Source organism: Hydra vulgaris, chromosome 08 (genome assembly GCF_038396675.1).
Source record: "Hydra vulgaris chromosome 08, alternate assembly HydraT2T_AEP".
In the NCBI taxonomy this organism is placed as follows: Eukaryota; Metazoa; Cnidaria; class Hydrozoa; order Anthoathecata; family Hydridae; genus Hydra; species Hydra vulgaris.
This window is the reverse complement of record NC_088927.1, coordinates 43497501-43512500: the sequence shown is the minus strand read 5'-3', so window position 1 is coordinate 43512500 and position 15000 is coordinate 43497501. Positions and strand designations below refer to the sequence as shown.

The following is a 15000-nucleotide window of genomic DNA, read 5'->3' as shown; positions in this document are numbered from 1 at the left end:
TATTAAAATTAATTTCTGAGTAAAACCTGCATAAATGTGGCACATTGATTTACATAATGAAATACTTATTCCAACACACAACATCAAAAAGTTGTTATATAGACTGATATAATACTCTCAAAATACATCTTTCAAACAGACCATCTCTATATACAGTAAAAACTGCATAAGTTCAGATGCCTTCCATTGTTCAAATTCACAAAGTGATCTTGGTTTAAGTGCAAACACTGAATATACATAGGGTCTGAGAGTAATCAATTTTTTGGATAATTGATGAATTAAGACGTGTAGTTAAAGGTCCTTGTATACATGCATATATTAAGTTTTGCATAACACCAAGGCATACAAATTGCATGTAATCATGAGGCACCGGAGATATCAAACTAATAGATGTTCTATTAAAAGGGCTCTCCGTTAAGCGATGCTTACCATCAGACATGTTAGGAAATAAAAAATTGGAACTTAATTCTGCTTTTATTTCTGAAACTCTGCTGTTAAAGTAACTCTGCCAATTAATTTACTGTGTTGCTCACATTTATCACAACCAATAAATGCAATATGGCCTTCATTATTTAAAATAAACTACCTTGCAAGTGTTTCCCAAATAATTGCCGAAACTTTGACAATATAGTGATACCTATTAAACATTTATCTTTTATTTTCTAGTTCATTAACTTCATTAATAAAAGCTTTAAGGAATGCACTAATATCTTTTGGCTTACTATTATTACAGTGCAGTGCAATTAAGAGTGGTTTTTTATTGTGCTAAAGAACACCATTAAAAATTTCTACTATTATAAAATCGACCACAACTGCATTAATGAGCATTTAAATACTAGCAATCCATCTACATTGATTTTTTAATAAAAATCGTTCGATTTACTAATTGCTCAATGTGTCCTCCTAACAATAATCCGTTTTTAATACCAATAGATCAGTATGATTTGTCAATGACCGAAAATTTGAAGTTTAAAGTACTGTTGTAGTACATTTTGGTAAATCAAAAACAGTTTTTTGTAAAACATTTAACAATTCATTCAACATTGACTGTAATGTTATGTTTAGCAGACCAAAAAGCCAAATCACTTATTAGCACTTTAATTTCTTTGTTTTTTTTTACATTTATTATGGTACAAAGACTCGTCAGAACATATTTTTTCAAATTTATTTTTACATGTGTAAGAATTTATATTGTATTTATATATACATATATATATATATATTTATATATATATATATATATATATATATATATATATATATATATATATATATATATATATATATATATATATATATATACATATGTATACATATATATATATATATTTATATATATATATATATATATATATATATATATATATATATATATATATATATATATATATACATATATATATATATATTATATATATATATATATATATATATATATATATATATATATATATATATATATATATATATATATATATATATATATATATATATATATATATATATATATATATATACAGTTAAGTCTAAAACACAAAAATTGTGAAAACTAATGTTTTTTGATACATTAGTTTTTAAAATTCTTGGTTTATTAACTTAATTAGAAAAGTGTATAAAGTCCTTTTTCGAGGTGTAAACTCTGCATAAAAACAAGATATGTACAGGATGTGTAAATAAAAACGTCAGCATTTATTGAAATAATGACAGCATCTTGAAAATTTAAAGAATTATACCTTTTGGCAGCTAAAAAAAATAAGAAATTTATGTAAAAATGATAAAATAACATTTATTGTCTTAAGTTTTATGTTTATTTATCATAACAAACATCATCTTCTTCTGAGTAATTTAAATGTAAATCTTGATCTCCAGGTATATATCTCCAGGTTGTCCTTAATGTCCTGTAAAAGTCGTGTTTAATTGGAGGTAAATACTTTAATAAACACATGATGTCTTTTATTGTTTCTCTAGAAATTGTTCTGCCATAAGGATATAATATAGTTTGAGTTATATGTTTTAAATTTACTGGCTTACGAACTTTTTTTTTTTTAATTTCAATTACATGATAGGTATCATCCTTGTGAAAACTATGTTTGAACTTAATGCTGCTTGAGTTTGACTTTGAGTTTGAGCTTGACTTTCCAATTGTATCCAGCTCATATTAAGCCAATTGACTGTTTTTCCACATGTTGATTTTTTTTTTGTTGGTAACAGCTTCTTCCAATGGTTTTGTGAAAAGAAATTCTTGTGGATTTATTTCAACAACTCTGAAAGGGTTTTTTCTTTTACTATTTTGTAACATATTATACCAGTTACTACGCGTATAAATATACGGATTTTTTTTGCATAAGCTTCTATAACTGCGAAATCAGCATCATTGGGCAAATAACTGTGCCCACTTAATAAAAAATTTAAGCCCAACTGATCCAGCTTTCCTATCTTCACTCTGAATTAATTTCAGCAAACTTAACCCTGGTTTTATATTTCGATTCTGTCCTGAACATGAATCTAAATACATTAAAATTTTTTGAAAATCCTTTGCGTACAATTTAATGTGTTAGTTAAACACGATGACACTTTTTGTAAACCCCGCAATGCTTCCCAGTCGGCAAATTTAGTTGTAAATGCGCATTAGAAACTCGTTTAAATACGTATCGATGTGGTATGTATGTTAGCCATTTTATCGTGTCGAACACGCATTAGATATACGCATTAGATGCGTATAAATACAGGTATACAATACGACGCCTACTGAGTATCAGACTCGCATTTGAAACTCTTGTAAACACGTATAAAACACGATAACCAGAGAATATTCAATACGATATTTTCCTGGTATTACATGCGCATTTAAAACTTTCCAGAATACGCATTATTTACAAATATATGTTAACCATTTTATCGTGTCAAACGCGTATTAAAAATAGACATCAGATGCGTATTAAGACAGGTATACAATACGACTCCTACTGAGTATCAAACTCGCATTTAAACACGTATTAAACACGATAATCAGAGAATATTCAATACAACTTTATTAACTAATATGAATTCATAACATAATGATAATGACTAGCAGTAAGCAATCCGTAATACGGGTTATGAGTTATTAAATCATTAATAACAATAAAAACGCATTAATAACTTGATATATTATCTAAAATATTAAATACAAATTTATCTATAAATATTTTAACTTTGACTCCGTATCAGCAACGTCATTTCTTATAGGTAACGACATAAAGATTGCATTAACATCAGTTGAGTTCTTTTAAAAATCTGTCACATCACAGGTAGCAGAAAAGGAAAGTCAAGTAAAGCCTGCAAATACCTAAAAAAAGACATGAAAAAAAAAATTACAATTTTTAATTGCAAAAGTACTATTTGCATTTTATTATTAGTAGAATTAGGATAATAATAACAGAAAATATATGAACCTGTCATTTCGAAAAGGACACATGTCCATTTACTAAAACTTTTCAAAATGAACAAAAATATGATTTTTATTAAAATAATGTCTAGGTTGCTAAAGAAATTAAACATAGAAGTAGATAAATAAAGACCGTATATAACTTATGTATTTTTTATTTTTTATAAAAAAAACGTAAATCATACAGAAATTTTTAATTCAAACTTATAAACTAACTGCTAAAAGTTTTGGACTTATGTCCTTTTCGAAATGAAATGTTCATATATTCTGTCTACAGAATAATTAAAAAAGATTATAAAAAGGCTAGACAACACTATGTATACATTGTTACTATAATAATGCTGGCAAATAACACCACAACTTAATAAGATATTTTATTAACTTAAATACTTGGACTAAAAAGATTTTATTTATTACATTATTTGAACAATCAAGGGACAGTTATAGTTAAACAATTTGAGCAACTATATCATAAAATAGCAAGCAACTCGTAAAATATTTCTTATAAATGGTTATTCTCATTTGTGGTATTAAGAAATACGTAAAAGCTCAGTAATTACATAAGTTTTATTAAATCTCCCTCTCATCTAAGAGAGAGAGAGAGAGAAGAAAGAGAAGAAAGTGTTTCCAAAGAAGTATGTTAACAAATGTAAAAAAGCACGGAATAAATAGTAGTAACTGGTTTTATTATGTTAGTAAACAAAATTATTTTTACCTTGATTAAAAGCTAATTTCCAGCATTTCTTAATTAAACTCCAGCTTCTTTCTAACTGTTGACTAATGACTAATAGAGTAAATTTCACATCATACTAAATTTACAAAATTAAAACCATGTTTCAACAGTTAGCTAACTAATCAAAAGATGACAAAGGGAAGACAAACAAAAAAAATTAAAAAAATAACATAATTATGATAGAAATTATAAAAAAAAAAAATTATTTAGATTTAAAAGTCTTAATTGTTACTATAAATAGTTAAACTCATACTTTGCTTCGTTCTGAAGTGTCTAAAGTAAAATCAAATTAACAGATATTAACACTGTTTGACACTAAACTCTGCTAAGTAAGTTTTCTGCACACCGAGTTGCATTTCTTACATTTCACCAACGATTAATTTTATCCTGCCTAGATCTAATTTTTTCATTTGACAACTATTTTTAAGTTGCCTATTAGCATTTTACATTAATAACTTCGTTGAGCCTAATACCATCCATTTCAATTTCACTGTTATCATTAAACATATTACCAGTAATCTTACTATTGTTACAATAGAATAAATGAACGTAAAAGAATCTTACAAATTGCGATCTTTTCTAATCAAAGACTTTATTTAAACTTAAGATTTATTGAAATCCATATCTTTTTATGTTTATATACATAAGCCGTTTATGAAAAATATTAAACAACATTTATTTACAACAATTATTTTTAATTTAACAAAGAATCTACAATGCACAAAATCATTTTTTCCTTAATGAACAAAAATAATAAATGCACAATCTTGTATAAAAAATTGAAGCAATGTCAGTCAGTATATTTTACTCTAAAGTAATTATGCATATACATATATATATATATATATATATATATATATATATATATATATATATATATATATATATTATACATATATATATGCATATATATATATATATATGTATATATATGTATATATATGTATATATATGTATATATATATATATATATATATATATATATATATATATATATATATATATATATATATATATATATATATATATATATATATTTATATATAAATATACTGAAACATCGACCGATTTAAATTTATAAACTTTCGTGTCAACAAATAACAATCAGTTTCCATGTTAAATACACAAAATAAATATCTTATATAATATATATCAAATATAAAATAAATCCAATTAAAATAAAACAAAATTGTATACTTACTGAAACCAGTATTAGTTACACCGTGTGAAGTAACTAAAAAACACATCAGTTCTTTTCAATCACTCTAAAAAATAGCTTTCAGCTCTTTCCAATGACACTAAAAAATAAAACAAAACTTGCTTAGCTGAGTTGCCTAGTTTATAAGAATCTGAAAGCAGATAAGTAAAAAACCAAGAATAAACAAACATTTATTTGTTAGAACTACTATATTTAAACAAATTAAATTTAACAAAGAATAACGCTAATTCTCCTTAAAAGCTAAAAAACATTTTCAGCTCAAATTTGTTTGCAGACCTTGCTTCTAAAATAAAATGTGAATAAGAAACACATTTAGAAATGCCTAAAAAAAATTCATAAAACTTTACATACATTTGTTCTTTTATATCGCATAATCCATCATTTGATAAATCTGAAATGAAAAAATGTAATGGATAGTAAATACAAAGAAAAGCATCATTTATGAATGGAAAATCAATTTATCTGATAGAGATAAGATGTCATGATAAGAGAGTAGTAGTTGTTAAATATTGTTATTTCATGTTAGCTTTTAGATAACAAATCATGTTGGTACTTCATGGTTCTAAAAATTCAAATTGAGATATAAACAAAATGTATAGACAGCAAAATGATTTTTCTTGAGTGGCTTTTAGTGAATGATTAAAAGCAGTGAGTTTCAATAATAAAACCACTTATAATTTTTAACAATAGACACCAACATAAAGGTAAGCCAAATGTAACAACATTAGTAACATAAATAACAACTTTACGCAAAATCTTGCTCAACACGTTTGCCAAATCACACACTTTGAAAACATGGAAACAACATAATATAAACATATATAATAACTATAAAACTCAATACGTTTATTTAACTTTATATAACATATATAAACACCTCATATAATATTTATATACACAATAGATACATTTTATACTATTTTAATGACACATTTATAAAACAATTACATAACACATATCACCACATACATATACTTATCAAAAACTTTTTAACTTTGAACATAATATAAACATATATGCAAACTATAAACATATATAGCTTGAATTGCGCGAACAAAAAATTTAAAAATAACATGAAAAAATCTAAAAAGATTCATATATATATTCATATATAAAACAAATATCTCGTAATAAAATATCAAATTATAATCATATTTAATTTAAATCAAATACTTATTGAATAAAGAGCAAAAAACAGATAAAAGAACTGCAATCCTTATAACAAAATTAGGCGTTTAGCAACAATAAAATGTCAGTGTTGGCTCGAACTTTTAATTTATTTTTCTAAATTTTTTTAAACAGTACAAAAAAAGGTAAAAGCATAACAGAAACGTTAATAAAATAATAATCAACATAATAAAATAAGCAAGGTATGAAATGATAGGATTTATAATATATTTGAATTATATTAAATTAGGAATTCATAAAACTAAATAAATTTAAAAGTAGTAATAAATATTTTTATGATAAAGTTTTAGTAACTTTTTTAGTACAAAAAAGTACTGTAACTGTATTGGAGATATGCGATACTGCTTTAGCAGAACGATATCTCTTCATATTCATTCTAGACAAACTTTTTACTAAATTTCTCAAGAGAAAACTTTTTACTTTATATTTTGCTTTCACAATTTCAGTTTAAGCATGCGCTTCAAAGCAAAAATTTTCGTTTTTCCGTTATGTGTTAATATTTGATCAAAATCGGGTACGATATCGTATCCGATTTTGATCAAATATTAAATAATACGTATTTTTGATAAATAAGTGGTAATAAACTCGAATTCGAAACTTAAAACTAAATGCGTATTTTTCTAGTATCAATGGCGGTATGTTATACGTGATCAATACTCCGAGTATTTACAATACTAGATATGCCGACTGGGTTGGGTTATAAGCCAAACATACATGTAGCCCTCGTTAGTCTTTAAATCATGCAACTAAGATTGTATACATATAAGTTTCTCTTGTAATAAGCTACTGATGTGGATAGTTTCGAAATGGTAAAGCTTTTTCTAAATCAAAACTAAACACGTATATTTTGTCTTATTCGATAATTAGCGATACTATTACGGGCAATTTCTGCATTTAGCAAGTGTTCATCATGTTCAACTTCAGCTGCACTTTTTTTCTTCATCTATTGTAGATTGTTTTTTTATTGACAAACAATCTTATTTTGCACAAATAACTTTTGAAGGTTCCTTAAAATGTTAGCTAAATTTCGTCAAAAACATATGACAATAAAATATTTCCTTTACTGGTACAATTTGCTCTTCATTATGTCGGTTGACATACAGGTTATACATTTTTTCAATAGAAAGGTCTGAATTTAAGTATCTGCGTCTGGGATTATGACCTCATGTATAATGGCTTGAAATAGCAGGAAAGAAACTTATATGTTTTCTTACATGGGAATCATCTATTTCGCTACCTGGAATATGTTGCCCACGATGGTCCCTCAGATCTTCCTTTGAACAGCAATTGTATAGTTACCCGTTACTTATTTGATATAGTTCTATAAAATATTTTTTGCATACACCAACATCTTAGCCGTAAAGTCTAATAAAACATTCAAAAGACCGAGATCATTGTCCTTTGGTGTTGTTCCTGGGTCGTTTTCATTTGATAGAATAAACCCTAGTTAACCCACTTAAAAAAATATTTTGTTTATGATGATTATTAAACTTGTAAAAATTTTTCATCGCCTGTTTTCTTTGATAAAAGGTTATCTTGCAATTAAAAAGTCGTAAACAGTTATAAGGTTTATTATCAAATTTCTTTGCAGGAAATATTCTTTTATTTCTATTTTGATATTTTTTTACCTATTATTGTATCCTTTTTTGTTTCTCAACATTTCAAGATCATTTCCCAGGATTCCTGCTGCGTTTTCTACCACTTTTATCGTTATTTTGATTCTTTTCTATATCTTTGTTATCTGACGATGTATCAAAAGTAATACAGTTAAATCTCCTTGAATTAGGATGAAATATAGTATCACTCTCACTTTCACTGCATTCTGTTTCCATTGACATTTTTAGTTTTTATACCCTTACAACAAATTTTTATTATCATTTTAAGAAGTCAGAGTTTTTTCAGTTATTAAAGAAAACTTTTATTTTTTTAAATTTTATGTTTTTGATAAGACAATATTTTTCGCAAACACTTCAACGTAATATTTTTGTGCTTTGACGCACATGCATTAAAGTTAAACAGTTCTAATTAGAAGTAACGGTTACAGTTACTATGAAATTCTTGTTTTTTAGTGTTACCAACAAACATCGAAAGAAGAAGAATAGTATAACTTTTATTTCAAAGTTTATGTAAAAAAGATATTGATAAAAGGTGGTTTTATTTACAATAGCTTCTGAAATTATTATACAATTTATTCCGACACTATTGAAAAAAGGGCTGTCTAACCTAGAAAAAAGTAACCAACGAGTAAATCCTTTAGAAACAAAGTAGATTATTATTTATTTCATCAAAAATTCTAAAACTCAGGAAATATCAAAAAATTGACTTAACCACATTGGCTTCTGAGCGGCTCATATATATATATAAATATAAATATATATATATATATATATATATATATATATATATATATATATATATATATATATATATATATATATATATACATATATATATATATGTATATATATATATATATATATATATAATATATATATATATATATATATATATATACACATATATATACATGTATATATATATAAATCTTTTTTTTTATATACATATATATATATATATATATATATATATATATATATATATATATATATATATATATATACTATATAAATATATATATATATATATATATATATATATATATATTTATATATATATATATATATATATATATATATATATGTATATATATATATATATATTATATATATAAATTTTTCCTATGCCTACAAGCAGAAACTAATATAATTTTTTTGTTAAGAACTAATCCAGTGTCAAAAGTCATAATAAAATATTTTTCAGTGATTTAAAGGTCAATATTTTAGTAAATCGGTTATAAGAAAGGCATCTTTCAATTACGTCCACTTAATTATTGGCATGTTACCTGCGTCTTTATGTTTGCAAATTTCTATGAAAAGTTCGGCATTAATTCAAGAGTTGATTGCATTTTTTATATCAATTTTTATTTTGTTTTGTTGAATTATATGGTTGATGATTGCCGAAAGGCATGAATCTTTAAGTTCCATTTTAAAGTTATTTTTTTTTATTAAAATTTTTTTAAAATATATATATGTATATATACATATGTATATATACATATGTATATATATTTATATATATATATATATATATATATATATATATATATATATATATATATATATATATATATATATATATATATATATATATATATATATATATATATATATATATAACTACGTATGTATGTACAAATAAATGTATTTATGTATATTATATTTACATGAAAAAAAAAATACCGAGTAGCTGGACTTTTACTTTAAGCTCAAAGGAAATGATCAACCGTTAATGGAAACAAAAACCGTTAACAAACCGTTACAAAAGCGTAAAAATAATGTAGAATGAGTTCAGACGTGATGAACAAATCTAGGTAAAAAGCTAAACGAGAAATGAAAAACCAAGAGCAAAAAGCCCTTAAAGTTTTTAGTTTTATGTGTGAAATAAAGATATTAAGATCATTTTTGATTACCGAGACGGGGATACAATTTCGCTTTTTTTATTTAGTAGGTTTTAACATTATGTAATAAAATGACATATGTTTTTTGTAAAGACAAATATGACATGTTTTCGTTATTAGATTATAAGGCTTACATTGTTTGATAAACTTCTATTTTATTAGAAGTTCTATGTTTTTGTTTTTTAAGTTTCATATTTCTTTACCCAGCGGACATACTGACGTCCCTAGGACGTCTGTTAGACGTCTCATTTCTCGTCTATAAGACGTCCTTTTTTGCCTCAGTTGATAGGCATGAAGATGCCTATTCAATACGTCCTAATAACAGTTTTTAAGATGTCCTAGAAACTCTTTTTACAGAGATCCTTGAAACGTCTTTCTAGCCGTCCTATGGACGTCTTTGGTTGGTCGAATGAGAGTGAAAATTTAAGAACATTTTATCCAGACGTCTTAGAAACGTCGTTTTTTGAAACAAACTCTTTCAATTAAGCTGTTTTTAAATTATTATAGCTATTTTTTGTGACAAAAAAAGGCACTAATATACAATTACGTTAGAAACAAAAAAATGCTTATCTTGAGATATAATAAAAGTATTGATACTTCAGTAACAAAAAAATACAATAGTTTATAATGTTTTGCAAAAAGCTGCTAAAACTCGTAATGATAAGATTCATAGTAACTATGTTCCACACCCGACTATATCTTAACTTGTTCTAAATTTTTTCAACCAACTATATCTTTACTTTTTATTCAGGCCTTCTGGCTTCAATAAATAAACGGCAGAAATTTAATCAATTTAAATTTTTTGGCTATTGGTTAACCAAACACATTTACTTATCTCAACACTTTTTACATAAGTATATTTAACATAGATGATAGTAGCAGGGCATTTCTCTCAGTTTTTTTGGAAACTTGAGGTTAAAAAATTTTTATTAAACTTTTTGAACCCTTTCACGTTAACCAATTTTGTCAATTGAGTAATTAATATAGCTGTTGTTTGTGCTAAAAATTAATATTTTTACCAAAAAGAAATCATCTGGATTGTAATTACCAAAAGTGATAAAAGTATAAATGGTTTCCATTCACATATAAAAATATAACAGAAACATAAAAAAAAACATGGCAAAAAGGCCAATTTATCTATAAAAAAATAATAAATCAAAAGAGAAAAAAAGATTTCTTGAGATAAAGTAAAAATATAAACATAAAAAAAATTACAAACAAATGTATTTAACTTAAAAAAATATCAAGTGTACTAATAAAAAAGTACTTGTAAATCAAATTTTTTGAGATAAAATTATAAATTTTAAATAAAAACTCACAAAAAAAATGTATTTAACATAAAAATGTATTAAAAGTACTTATAAAAGCAATATTATTAAAAACATTGATTCATTGTTATAAAGCTTTTGGTAAATGCTATGTAATTAAACGAATATTTGTTTTGGCGTTAAGAAAACGATCAACATTCAGAACATTTCTTAAATTTTTTAATGTGGAAAAACTTTGAAAAATTAGGCTTAAAAGAAATCGACCTAAAAATGAAATAAAATTATTATTGAAAACACTTAAATCAACTTAATTACACATTAATGTGTTATGGTACTCTATTTATTTGTTTGAAAACTCAAATTGTTACTAAATAGATTAAGAACAAATAAAAAAACTTACTTTGTTAGATGTTGCTTTTTTTCAAGAAAATTTCAAAATCTGTTGTTTTAAGTTTATTTTCAAATTCATTTTGATAAAGCAAAGCTAAAAAAAAAATTGAAATAAGATTAAGTTACATATTTTTATTTACAAAATAATCCTTGGCATTCAGTGAATGATTATGTGTAGCCAATTTTATCAATGAACCCAAGAAACATTTTTAACAACAGATACCAACTTTAAGTTAGGCCAACTTGTCTATCAACACAAAACATCGCACGACAACATCACATAGTTAACAAATAGCATAACTTATTAGAGTAAACTCTCAATAACTCAAACCTCCAAGGGTCTAACATATTAGTTTGTTGGAGAAAGTTAGTAGAAGTATAACCCATAAATTAAGGTATTTCACTGGAATTTCGAAGTTAGTTTAAGATATTATAAGTTATCAAGTTATCCAGAGGTTATTGTACATACTTTAACTTCTAACAGCATACACATAGAAACACCTACATGAACATTTACAATATATAAATCCATATAGCTTTATATAACACATTGTTAATAACACACACTACAATATATGGCAGATAAAAACACTTATAAAAACTATTACAAATATAACATTTAAAATACAACATTTTAAAGTTACGTTACATATTGTAACGAAAACGAGATTCGTTACGTTACGCGCAAAATGTTCGTTATTTTTACGTAACCGAGATGTACAATTTTACATAACAAGACGTAACACAATAACGTAACGCTACGAGCAAATTATTACGTAACAAAACGCAACATTTTGACCTAATAACAGGTAATAATGTAGCTATCGGTATCTTTCTATTTAGTTGTTTTTGTTTTCTATATGTCCATTTATATATATATATATATATATATATATATATATATATATATATAATATATATATATATATATATATATATATATATATATATATATATATATATATATATATATATATATAGTAAGAGCCATATGTAGAGAGAGACGTTAAGGAAAACCATGGCTTAGTTAAGTAAGAAAGATAGATTAGCAAGTGTGGACAAATATTGCAAAGAAAGTGCAAAAATAACTGGCATAAGCTAATTAATGTTTACAACATGATATACTAGTTTATATCATAAGACAGGTTCATATTTTACATAGATTATTGCTTGTGAGTTTATAAAAACATTACGCTTTGTATTACGCTTGTATTATTGACCATTAAAAAACACTTCTTATAAAAAGTCTTTAATAAAAACTAACCCACAAGCATGGGTTTACTTTTTATAGATGTTTTTTTTTAATTACAATAGTTATTTTTTAACTTTTTCATTAGATTAGTTTTAAAGCATTAAAAGTTGTATTTACCTTTAAATAAAGGTAAATACAACTTTTAAAGCTTTAAAAGATACGTAATAGAAAAAGTTAAAAAAAAAAAGTACGTTTAAAAGTTAAAATAACTTACAGTACTTAAGCAATTTAAGATACGTTTGCATGTATGTATGTATTTCCTTTAAAAGTATAACCAACCGAGACTTAAATGTTTTAACGCAACATAAAACATTTAAGAATTTAAACAAATTTCAAATGACTTGATTCTGACACGTGCTACATAGAATTTAGTTGTGTGAGAACTAAGGCTTTTTGAGATTATCATCTACTTATTTAAATTTTATAATAATTATTTTATGTTTAACAAATTAAAAAAATAAAAATCTGATCTACCGTTCAAAGGAACATCTGTTTTAAAAAGACATTAAAAACTGCAAGTTAATAAACCAAATTTTAAGGAGACAAATGCTTTTTTTTATTTTTTGTTAAATTTACAAAAAAATTTATAACATTTTAAAAATCAAAAATAAAAACCATATAATAATAAAAAGTAACGCATAAAACTCTCAAGTTTTATTTTTATAGCAATCTATAAAAACTACAAATCACTTATTTACTTTAGTAGAAGGCGCTCCTATTACTGTTAAGGACAGCATTTGTTGATGTTGTTGTAACAACTGGACTGGCTATGAAAAATATTTATTTAAATACGTTATTTAACTAAAAACTAATGATTTTACGATTAGATTAACTACTAAGAGATTTTGTAATGCGTTACATCAAGACTGTACACAATTTGGCTGGCAAAGACAACTTTATTGCTCTCACCAAAGCCAATTCACATTTAAGCAAAAAACACCGCTTGTCTGGCAAGGACAACACTCTTGCTGTAAATTGAGCCATGTCGCAACGCTTTGAAAATCCAGAAACAATATAATAACCGCATAAAAGTTATAAATACATAATCTTATAACACATATGGAAACACTTATATTTGCCAGATATTGACACATATACACTTACAAAATATAAAGCCATATAACCTTAAAACATATAAACACATATAATAAATAATACACATTACACAATCATGGCATATAAAATACTTAAATATACAAATTATTATATATATATATATATATATATATATATATATATATATATATATATATATATATATATATATATATATATATATATATAAATATATTTATATATATATATCAAGCCTTCCCGGGACTAATTCCATTTTTATTGTTCTATTTAACAATATTAATGGAATTTAATGAGGCTTCAAACTAAAAAACCTAGCTTTTAGGTGTTATTTAAAATCATAGAATTCTGTACTTTTGACATTTGTTGTTTAAAGAATGCTTTTAACATGTTTATTACTCACAATAAAAAATAAGTTTTCAAATTTATCAGAACAAGATGTTTTGATTTAATTCAGCTGCATATGATCTATGTCAAAGAAATGAAAAAAAATATTCAATTTTGATAATGTATGTGTATTTGCATACATACATACATATTTACATACATACATACATACATACATACATACATACATACATACATACATACATACATACATACATACATACATACATACATACATACATACATACATACATACATACATACATACATACATACATACATACATACATACATACATACATACATACATACATACATACATACATACATACATACATACATACATACATACATACATACATACATACATACATACATACATAGATACGTATACATAGATACGTATACATATATATATATATATATATATATATATATATATATATATGTATATATATATATGTGTGTGTGTATGTATATGTATATATATATATATATATATATATATATATATATATATATATATATATATATATATATATTAT

The 15000-nt window shown here is 24.3% G+C and overlaps 1 protein-coding gene and 1 long non-coding RNA gene across 3 annotated transcripts in view; one reads left to right on the top strand and one right to left on the bottom strand.

The window, feature by feature from the left end:
* The window catches only part of LOC136083868 (repetitive organellar protein-like), a 140691-nt gene that overhangs the window by 14615 nt on the left and 111076 nt on the right, over positions 1-15000 (top strand). The window lies entirely within an intron of this gene.
* On the bottom strand, positions 3139-6210 carry LOC136084325 (uncharacterized). Its single transcript, XR_010640482.1, has 4 exons — positions 5731-6210; positions 5362-5458; positions 4143-4236; positions 3139-3328 (listed from the first exon to the last, which is right to left on the bottom strand). It is a non-coding gene; the product is annotated as an uncharacterized LOC136084325 (long non-coding RNA).